Source organism: Heteronotia binoei, chromosome 13, assembly GCF_032191835.1.
Source record: "Heteronotia binoei isolate CCM8104 ecotype False Entrance Well chromosome 13, APGP_CSIRO_Hbin_v1, whole genome shotgun sequence".
Lineage (NCBI taxonomy): Eukaryota > Metazoa > Chordata > Lepidosauria > Squamata > Gekkonidae > Heteronotia > Heteronotia binoei.
The window spans coordinates 11,950,698-11,959,733 of NC_083235.1; positions in this window are offsets into that span (position 1 = coordinate 11,950,698).

The following is a 9,036-nucleotide window of genomic DNA, read 5'->3' on the forward strand; positions in this document are numbered from 1 at the left end:
GGTTAAAAAAAAACCTTTAAAATTAACCCTCGTTGGTCTTAAAGGTGCCTTCTTGGTATCTCTCCTGTGGGATCCAGGGAACTGTGCAAAGGAAGCTCTGGCTCTTTCCTTCCTTCCCCAGGAAACCAGGAGGGGGAGGCGCCTCAGCCAATAGAAGGAAGAGAGGCTTGGCTCAGTAGCTCTGCTGTTCGATTGTGATAGCCTGGCAAAGCAAGCTCTCCCTCATCCCCTTCCTTCCCAAGGGAGGAGCCTCAGCCAATGGAGAAAATAGAGGCTTTGCTCTGTAGCTCCTGTGCGATTGAGCAAGCCTTGCAAAGCAAGCTGTAATGCAGAAAGAGGCAAGAGAAAGGGAGAAGGAAGCAGATGACAGCCAGTTGCTCAGGGGCCTGATAGGAGCCCTCCGGGGGCCTGATGTTTGACACCCTTGCCCTAGGCAGTCACAATCTCGGGGAGGGGGGCCTTGCCAGCAGCAGCCTCACCAGGCAAATCAGGAAAAGAGCCGCTCAGTTGCTGGCTGCTTGTGCAGGCTTCCAGGGGGCTGCAAGCAGGGGGGAAACTGGGGCGGGGAGGGGGAAGCCGACCCATGGCCCCTAAAGGTGTGGGGACCCATAGGCCCATGCCTACTTGGCCGAATTGTTAAGCCGGCCCTGTTTCTTACGGTCTGCGACCAGCACAGACTGTTATATACACCGCTCAGAACGTTAAAGCGGTCCATCAGTTAAATGGGATATAAAACCAAATTAGACCGTTACAAATTAGATGAGTCCTTTTAAAAACTAAAGTATTGCATAAAATATCTTTGAGAACTTTACAGGCAGCAGCAAAAAACCTTGCACAGGAAGCTGCAGTCTACACATTAATGTCCATGAGACACTTCCTTAAAAGCTCAGAGTCAAAAGAGTCTAGAACCTCCCTGGCCAGAGAGAGAATAACCTGAGCACGTATTTCCTGGTAAAACTGACAAGAGAACGAAATGTGTACAGTTGTTTCTACTACGCCAGAACTGCAAGGACTTTCCCTTTCTAACAAAGGAGTCTTTCTATACCTTCCTTCTAGCACTGCGGAAGGGAGTACATGCCATCTAGCTAGAGAAAATGCTCTTTGATGGGTAGGGGACTCCAGGGACAGAAGGTAGGCTGCTAGAGCTCTGATATACCTGATGTCATCTGGTGCCAAAAGGTTTGGCACTTTATTGATATCGCACTGTTGTTTGGTGTCTAGCATCCTGTGTTTAATAGTTGCAATTGCCTGGTCTAAACCCATCGCTAGAAAGGTCTGTGGAGAAAAGGCTAGATAGAGTGCTCTTTTGGCACCAAGAGAGCCAGTTCGGTGTAGTGGTTAAGAGTGGAAGGCTCTAATCCGGAAAACCAGGTTCGATTTCCCACTCCTCCGCATGAAGCCAGCTGGGGTGACCATGGGTTAGTCACAGTTCTCTCAGCCCAGAATATAAACCTCCGCAAAAAGAGCTAGAGTTTCAGGCTGCCAGACAATCCTCGGATCTCTTGGCTATACTATACCCATGGCCATATGATAATTCCTTTGGCACCTGCTCAAGAGGAGGGATCCCTGAAGCACATCATGTGGTTCCCTGTGCCGTCTTGGTGGAGACCGAACTGTCAGCTACCTCCTGCACAGACTTAGTGTGAACACTCCCTTCCTCTCTCGCCGCCGGGCCTCATGATAATATTGCAAGTTAAAGGTAAAGATGTGTTAATTAATACTGTTAGGCAATGGGGTCTATCGCCTGGTGTGTCAATGCCCAATGAGGAACACGACTGGTGAGATCCCAGAAGCAGATAGAACTTTATTTGAATAGAGAAGAATCTCAGTAATGAATCCCAAGGAATCTGTTCGTAAGGCTTCAGAGTTAACTTCTTAATACAGTGTATCAAAAAACTTTTAAGACATGCACAGATGTCTTCCTGATACAAACTATAGGCTTTGTTTCTTTCTATAGATGTATGTTCGCCAAGCTTACAATTTCCTCTTGACTTATTTGGAGTTCTCCAGAAATAGTAGTATTTTTCTTTTCTTTTCTTTTCTTTTTTTTAAATAAATTTTATTTTGAATTTGTAAAGGAGTACGGAATGCCCCGTGGCGCAGAATGGTAAAGCTGCAGTATTGCAGTCTGAACTCTGCTCACGACCTGAGTTCAATCCCAGCAGAAGCTGGTTTTAGGTAGCTGGCTCAGGTTGACTCAGCCTTCCATCCTTCCGAGGTCGGTAAAATGAGTCCCCAGCTTGTTGGGGGGAAAGCGTAGATGACTGGGGAAGGCAATGGCAAGCCACCCTGTAAAAAATCTGCCGTGAAAACATTGTGAAAGCAACGTCACCCCACAGTCTAAAACGACTGGTGCTTCCACAGGGAACTGCCTTTGGCTTTTTTTAGTCTCTTGTGCAAGCACCAGTTGATTCCGACTCTGGGGTGATGTTTTCATGACGTTTTCATGGCAGACTTTTGACGGGGTGGTTTGCCATTGCCTTCCCCAGTCATCTACACTTCCCCCCCTGCAAGCTGGGGACTCATTGTACCGACCTCGGAAGGATGGAAGGCTGAGTCAACCTGGAGCCAGCTACCTGAACCCAGCTTCTGCCGGGATCGAACTCAGGTCGTGAGCAGAGCTTGGACTGCAGTACTGCAGCTTACCGCTCTGTGCCACAGGGCTGGTAATATTGCAAGCAATGTTCCCTCTAAGCTGCAGAGTCTTGTGAGCAAAAATTTTACTTTGTGAGCCACTGGTATTAAAAGTTGTGAGCTACTGGCATTAAAGTTATGAGCTACTGAATAAATTATTGTGCTCTGGGGTCATCCTTCCTGAGCTAAGACAAAAATGTATGAGCTGGAGGCTAAAAATCTGTGAGCTAGCTCACACTAACTCACCTTAGAGGGAACACTGATTGCAAGTACCAGTGTAAAATATTGCTAAAAGTAAAGTGGTAGCAGCTAGAAGCCCTTCCGTAAGTCCTGGCTTGGAAGGCACGTATGGGATATTACGAAAGTTTCACATTCCTTGTGCTGTAAAGGTGCATAGCAACTGGTAGTTAGTGACAGAACGAAATAGGAGTCTAGTAGTACCTTTAAGCAGTGCTCCCTCTAAGTTGAGTTAGTGTGAGCTAGCTCACAGTTTTTTAGCCTCCAGCTCACACAGTTTTGTCTTAGCTCAGGAAAGATGGCCCCGGAGCACACTAATTGATGCAGTAGCTTACAACTTTAATGCCAGTAGCTCACAAAGTAGAATTTTTGTTCACAAGACTCCACAGCTTAGAGGGAGTATTGCGAGTACCTAGACTACTGCTTTATTCTATTGCTTCAGACCAACACGGCTGCCCACTTAGATGCCTACAGGGTAGTTAGTGAGTGGGAAACATCTTACTGTTAATAGATGTTGATTTTAGCTGTGTGAGGAAACTATAGCGAGAATGCCACTCCCTAGAATAGCGGAGAAACGGGAGCTGGGTTACAATCCAAAAGGGAAATAGCGCCAAGTTGCTAGCCTTTTTTTTGGTGGTTTTCTTCTGGAAAGCTCGTTGAAGACGCAGACTCGGAGGGCAACAGTACCGAGAAAGGTAAACTCTGTGCTCGGGATTATTAGAAAAGGGGCTGAAAATGAAACAGCCAATATTGCGTGTTGTATAGATCAAAAATGTAGCCTCACGTTGAATACTTTTTTGGTCACCGCGTCTCAAAGTGTTGTAGAAGGGGTCAGCTGAGATTATTAAAAAGCGCCTTTCCTGTGTGGAAAAGGCTAAAGATATCGAGGTGGGGGTGGGGGGGTGGGAAAGAGGATTATAAAACTACATAGGGGTTGGAGAAAGCAGTCGGAGATGTTTTTTCTCCCCCTCCTGTAAGGCTTGAACTCGACGGCCGATGAAGTTGGCGGGCCGTACATTCGGACCGACAAAAAGAATTTGTCCTTCACTCAACGAGCAGTCGAATTAATCCCCTGCGACACCTTTAAAAGGGGGATTCGGCAGATTCGTGGAAGATATAGTCCACCAGCGGCAGCTAGGCATGGTGGCTAACAGGGACCTCCAGAGGCGGTAAAGCTGTGCATTCCAGTGCCAAGAGATAATATCAGGGGGATGCCTTGACCTCTGTGTTGTGCTTGGCCACTGTGAAACCGGGTGCTCTTCGTATGTTGTTGCTGGTGAGCTACTACTGCCAACATAACTCAAGCTGGTGTCTGGTGCCAGGTGCAGAAGAGGCCCCCCCCCCCAAAAAAAACCTCTCACAAAGTAGCAGGCAAGAAGATGATGATAGTCGATTTATAGCCCACTCTGTACTCTGAATCTCAGAGTCTCAAAGTGGTCACGATCTCCTTTACTTTCCCCCCGACACACAACAGATACCCTGTGAGCAATGTTCCCTCTAAGCTGCGTTAACGTGAGATAGCTCACAGATTTTCAGTTTCCAGCTCAACGCCTTTTCGTCTTAGCTCAGGAAGGATGACCCCAGAGCGCACAATTTTATACAGTAGCTCATAACTTTAATGCCAGTAGCTCACAAAGTAGAATTTTTGCTCACAAGACTCCCCCATTGAACATTGCCCCTGAGGTGGGGGGGGGGCTGAGAGAGCTCTTACAGCAGCTGCCCTTTCAAGGACAACTCCACGAGAACTATGGCTGACCCAAGGCCGTTCCAGCAGCTGCAAGTGGAGGAGGGGGGAATCAAACCCGGTTCTCCCAGATAAGAATCCACACACTTAACCACTACACCAAACTGGCTCTCTATAACCACATTATATGAGTTTGCGTTGGTACCCATTATTGATAGCACGGCATTCCGATGATGTGTGTGTTAGCCATACATGGGAGGAACCAATCCATACTCAGGGATGCTGATACGCCACAGGGTTATCACTCCTGCCTACATATAGTGTGTTAATCACTATGGGTACACACACACACATAAGACAATTTTCCCTGGCTAAGGATTCACTGTAAATGATTAAAATGTGGAACTCACTGTCAGAGGATGTAGCGATGGCCACAGGAATAAACCACTTTAAAAGGGGATTCGATAGAGTAATGGAGGATGAGTCAGTGGCTACCAGCCATGGTGACTGAGGAAAGCCTCCACATTCAGAGGCACTAAGCCTGTGAATTGCAGAGCCAGAAGGCAAGATCAGGGGAAGGTCTTGGCCTCTATGCCCTGTTGCTGTCCCTCCAGAGGAACTGGTTGGCCACTGTGTGAGACAAGAGGATGCTGCACTAGATGGACCACTGGTCTGATCCAGCAGGGCTCTTCTGATGTTCTTATGAAGGCCTCAGCCTCTCTGCCCTATTGTTGGCCCTCCAGAGGAACTGGTTGGCCACTGTGTGAGACAGGATGCTTGACTAGATGGACCACTAGTCTGATCCAGCAGGGCTCTTCTGATGTTCTCATGAAGGCCTCAGCCTCTCTGCCCTGTTGTTGGCCCTCCAGAGGAACTGGGCGGCCACTGTGTGAGACAGAATGCTGGACTAGATGGACCCTCACTGGTCTGATCCAACAGGGCTCTTCTGTTGTTCTTATGAAAGCCTCAGCCTCTGTGCCCTGTTGCTGTCCCTCCAGAGGAACTGGTTGGCCACTGTGTGAGATGGGATGCTGGACTAGGTGGACTCCTGGTCTGATCCAGCAGGACTCTTATGTTCTTTTGAAGGGCCCAGCCTCTATGCCCAGTTTTTGGCCATCCAGAAGAACTAGTTGGGCACTGTGTGAGACAGGCTGCTCGACTAGATGTTCCCCTGGTCTGATCCAGCAAGGCGCTTCTGATAGTCTTATAAGAGAGTTATTGGAAGAAGCAATATGGTAACACACAACAGTACATTCTCACAAGAGACTTGAGAGCCAGTTTGGTGTACTGGTGAAGTGCGTGGGCTCTTATATGGGAGAACTGGGTTTGATTCCCCACTCCTCCACTTGCAGCTGCTGGAATGGCCTTGGGTCAGTCATAGTTCTCTCGCAGATCTTGTCCTTGAAAGGGCAGCTTCTGGGAGAGCTCTCAGCCCCACCTACCTCACAGGGTGTTTGTTGTGGGGGAGGAAGGTAAAGGAGACTGTGAGACTCTGGGATTCAGAGTGGAGGACAGAATAGAAATCCAATGTCGTCGTCATCTTCTGATGGAGAGAGAGAGATGTCTTAGCCACACAGAGCCAGTTTAGCGTAGCGGTGAATAATGGGGAATTGATCCGCGGGTACTGAGGGCTCTGAGGGGGCTTTTTTGAGGTAGAGGCACCAAATTTTCAGTACAGCATCTGGTGCTTCTCCCCAAAATACCCCCCAAGTTTCAAAACGATTGGACCAGGGGAGCCAATTCTATGAGCTCCAAAAGAAGGTGCTCCTATCCTTCATTATTTCCTATGGAAGGAAGGCATTTTAAAAAGGTGTGCTGTCCGTTTAAATGTGATGGCCAGAACTCCCTTGGAGTTCAATTATGCTTGTTACACCCTTGCTCCTGGCTCCACCCCCAAAGTCCCCAGGTATTTCTTGAATTGGACTTGGCAACCCCACGCAGCGGTTGTTCTTGAAAGGACAGCTGCTGTGAGAGCCCTTTCAGGCCCACCCACCTCACAGGGTGTCTGTTGTGGAGGAGGAAGATAAAGGAGATTGTGAGCCGCTCAGACTCTGAGATTCGGAGTGGAGGGCAAGATATAAATCCAATATCATCATCATCTTCTAACCATTGCAAACTGCTTTAGATTCCCATTAGAAAGAAAGGTGGGGTATAATGAAGTAAATGAATATGGGTGGTATTCTGGGGGTTAATATATATACGTATGTGATATTTTATACTGTCCCACCACATCTTCAAGCACTAGAGACTCAAAACAGCACATTGGCTTTGCTTACTAGTTTGTATTTTGCATTGATTTGTTATCAGTGGTTGGTAAAACGATGGAACTGGCAAAGTTGGAAAACCTATCAGGTGTTTGCTCTGTGATATTTCCTCAACACCACTCCTTCGATACAAATCAATGCCATAATATTCATTCATAGCATTTATAACTCAACAGATAAGATGGATTACTTCTGCCTAGGATGGAGCTGTTAAGGGGGAGTGCATTGGGAAAGCTGGACTTGGGTTCTGCTCCATGATGACGTTGGGCCCCACCCTGTGAAGCAAGCTTTACTGTAGTGTACCCTAAAAATATCTGGAACATTCTTCATTGTTTTCCACAGGAAAGTCAAGAGTCGGCAGTAGACCTTGCACAGTTGCCCAATGATGCCCACAGTTGCGCAATGCCCTCTTGACTGACTTGATGATGTACTTATAAAATGAAAGATGGTCTGTGTGTTTGCGCATGTGGGCAGCGTATTAAGCATGAAATGAAAAGTCCCTATAATTTAATGAACACCACTGCAACGGGGTGTGTGATGTGATCACCCGCCTACATAATTCCAGAAGTGGTAGCTGCGGGCGTCCACTTCACTGTAACAAAAATAAACAGGAAGCGAGCGGCAATTTAAAGAGGCAGAAGATTTTATTCCAGGACAAAGTTTTGGGGACTAGAAGAACCCATTTCTTCCTGCGGAATGAGACATTTATGCGTAGGTGTTTTTAAAAAGCAGAGGCAAAGGGCTCTGTAAAACGCAGGAAAGGAAAATGGCAGCATTCAAAGCAAATCAAGTGAAAACACAGCTAAATCGCTAGCCATTCCAAATCCTGGGGAAAGAGGAAATGGGTTGAGATGGTTATTTCGTTTGAAAGCAGAAATTCTCTAAGGACTAGAGGACCAGATGCTAACCAAGAAGCAGCATCTGTCCCCTTCTTTTATTTTGAGTGGATTTGGAAGAAGAAATTTTGGCCTGAAAGTGTTTCTCCCTCCTGACAGGAGTTCAGGATGTATTTCCTTGGACTCAGTCCCTGGGCCAAGTCACAAGAGGACACTGCGGTCTCTGCCATTGTGGGACTAACAGAGACGAAGGTTAGGGCAACTTGGCTTCAGCCACCATTGCTTTTCATAGTTTCAGAGGGCAGCTGTGTTGTTTTGCAATAGAAGCTATGGATTCGAATCCTGGAGCACCTCCGGGACCAGCCAGGTTTTTTAGGGTGTACCCTTTTGAGCGTCAAAGGTCCTTATATTTGATGAAGGGAACGCTGACTCTCAAAAGCTTAAACCCTGGACTCTCGAAGGTGCGCTGGACTCAATTCTTGCTCTTGGTTTTTCACATCTCTCCTGTTTTCCTGTAGCAAATGAAGGACGCTACTAGTCACCAGTGTTCCCTTTAAACTGTTAGTGCGAGCTAGCGCACAATTTTTTAGTCTCCAGCTTAGGAAACATGGCCCTAGAGCAAACTAATTTGTGCAGCAGCTCACAACTTTAATGCCAGTAGCTCACAAATTAGAATTTTTTGCTCACAAGACTCCACAGATTAGAAAGAACATTGCTAGTCCCCAGGGTCCATGGCATTTTATGAAAGAATAAAAGCCACCAAACAACTGGACCTTTCTCAGTCGGGCCACTCTGAGCTTTCCAGTCCTGAAAAAAAAGTTTATTTTGTGTTGTGTGTCCACACCCTCCTTGAGGTGACAAGAATAGCTTCTGCTTTATGGCTTCCATCTCCCTTCCACAGCAACACAGTGTGGGACTTAACTCCTGACACAGGAATTAACACAACTCAGGAGTGGACAGCAAGGTATTATAGCACAGGTGGAACAAAATAGCCGCCATTCTCCTCCCAACCCTGACAAGGCGATTTATGAGGAGCATAAAAAGGGCCCTATTTTTCATGGCGGAAGTATCTGAAAGCCGCATTTCTAATGAATTTGCCATAGTATTTGGGGGGGGGGAGATATTTTAGAGTGGGTGTGATTGATGAAAACCAGGATTTTTCCCCTGCCTCACACACCCCCCCTATCAGGCAGCTCAGAATAAACCAAGAAGAGAGGAATGGCGTTAAAATGTGTGGACAGAAAGAGAGAGAATTAGGAAAGAAAATACGGGATTATTTTATTTGGTAAAAGGATCCGACGGTGCTACGACCGTTGCCAAGGAGAAGAAGAAGATGGGAGGGGGAGGCTGGCATGAGATCGGCCTCCCTTCCCCAAGAAGG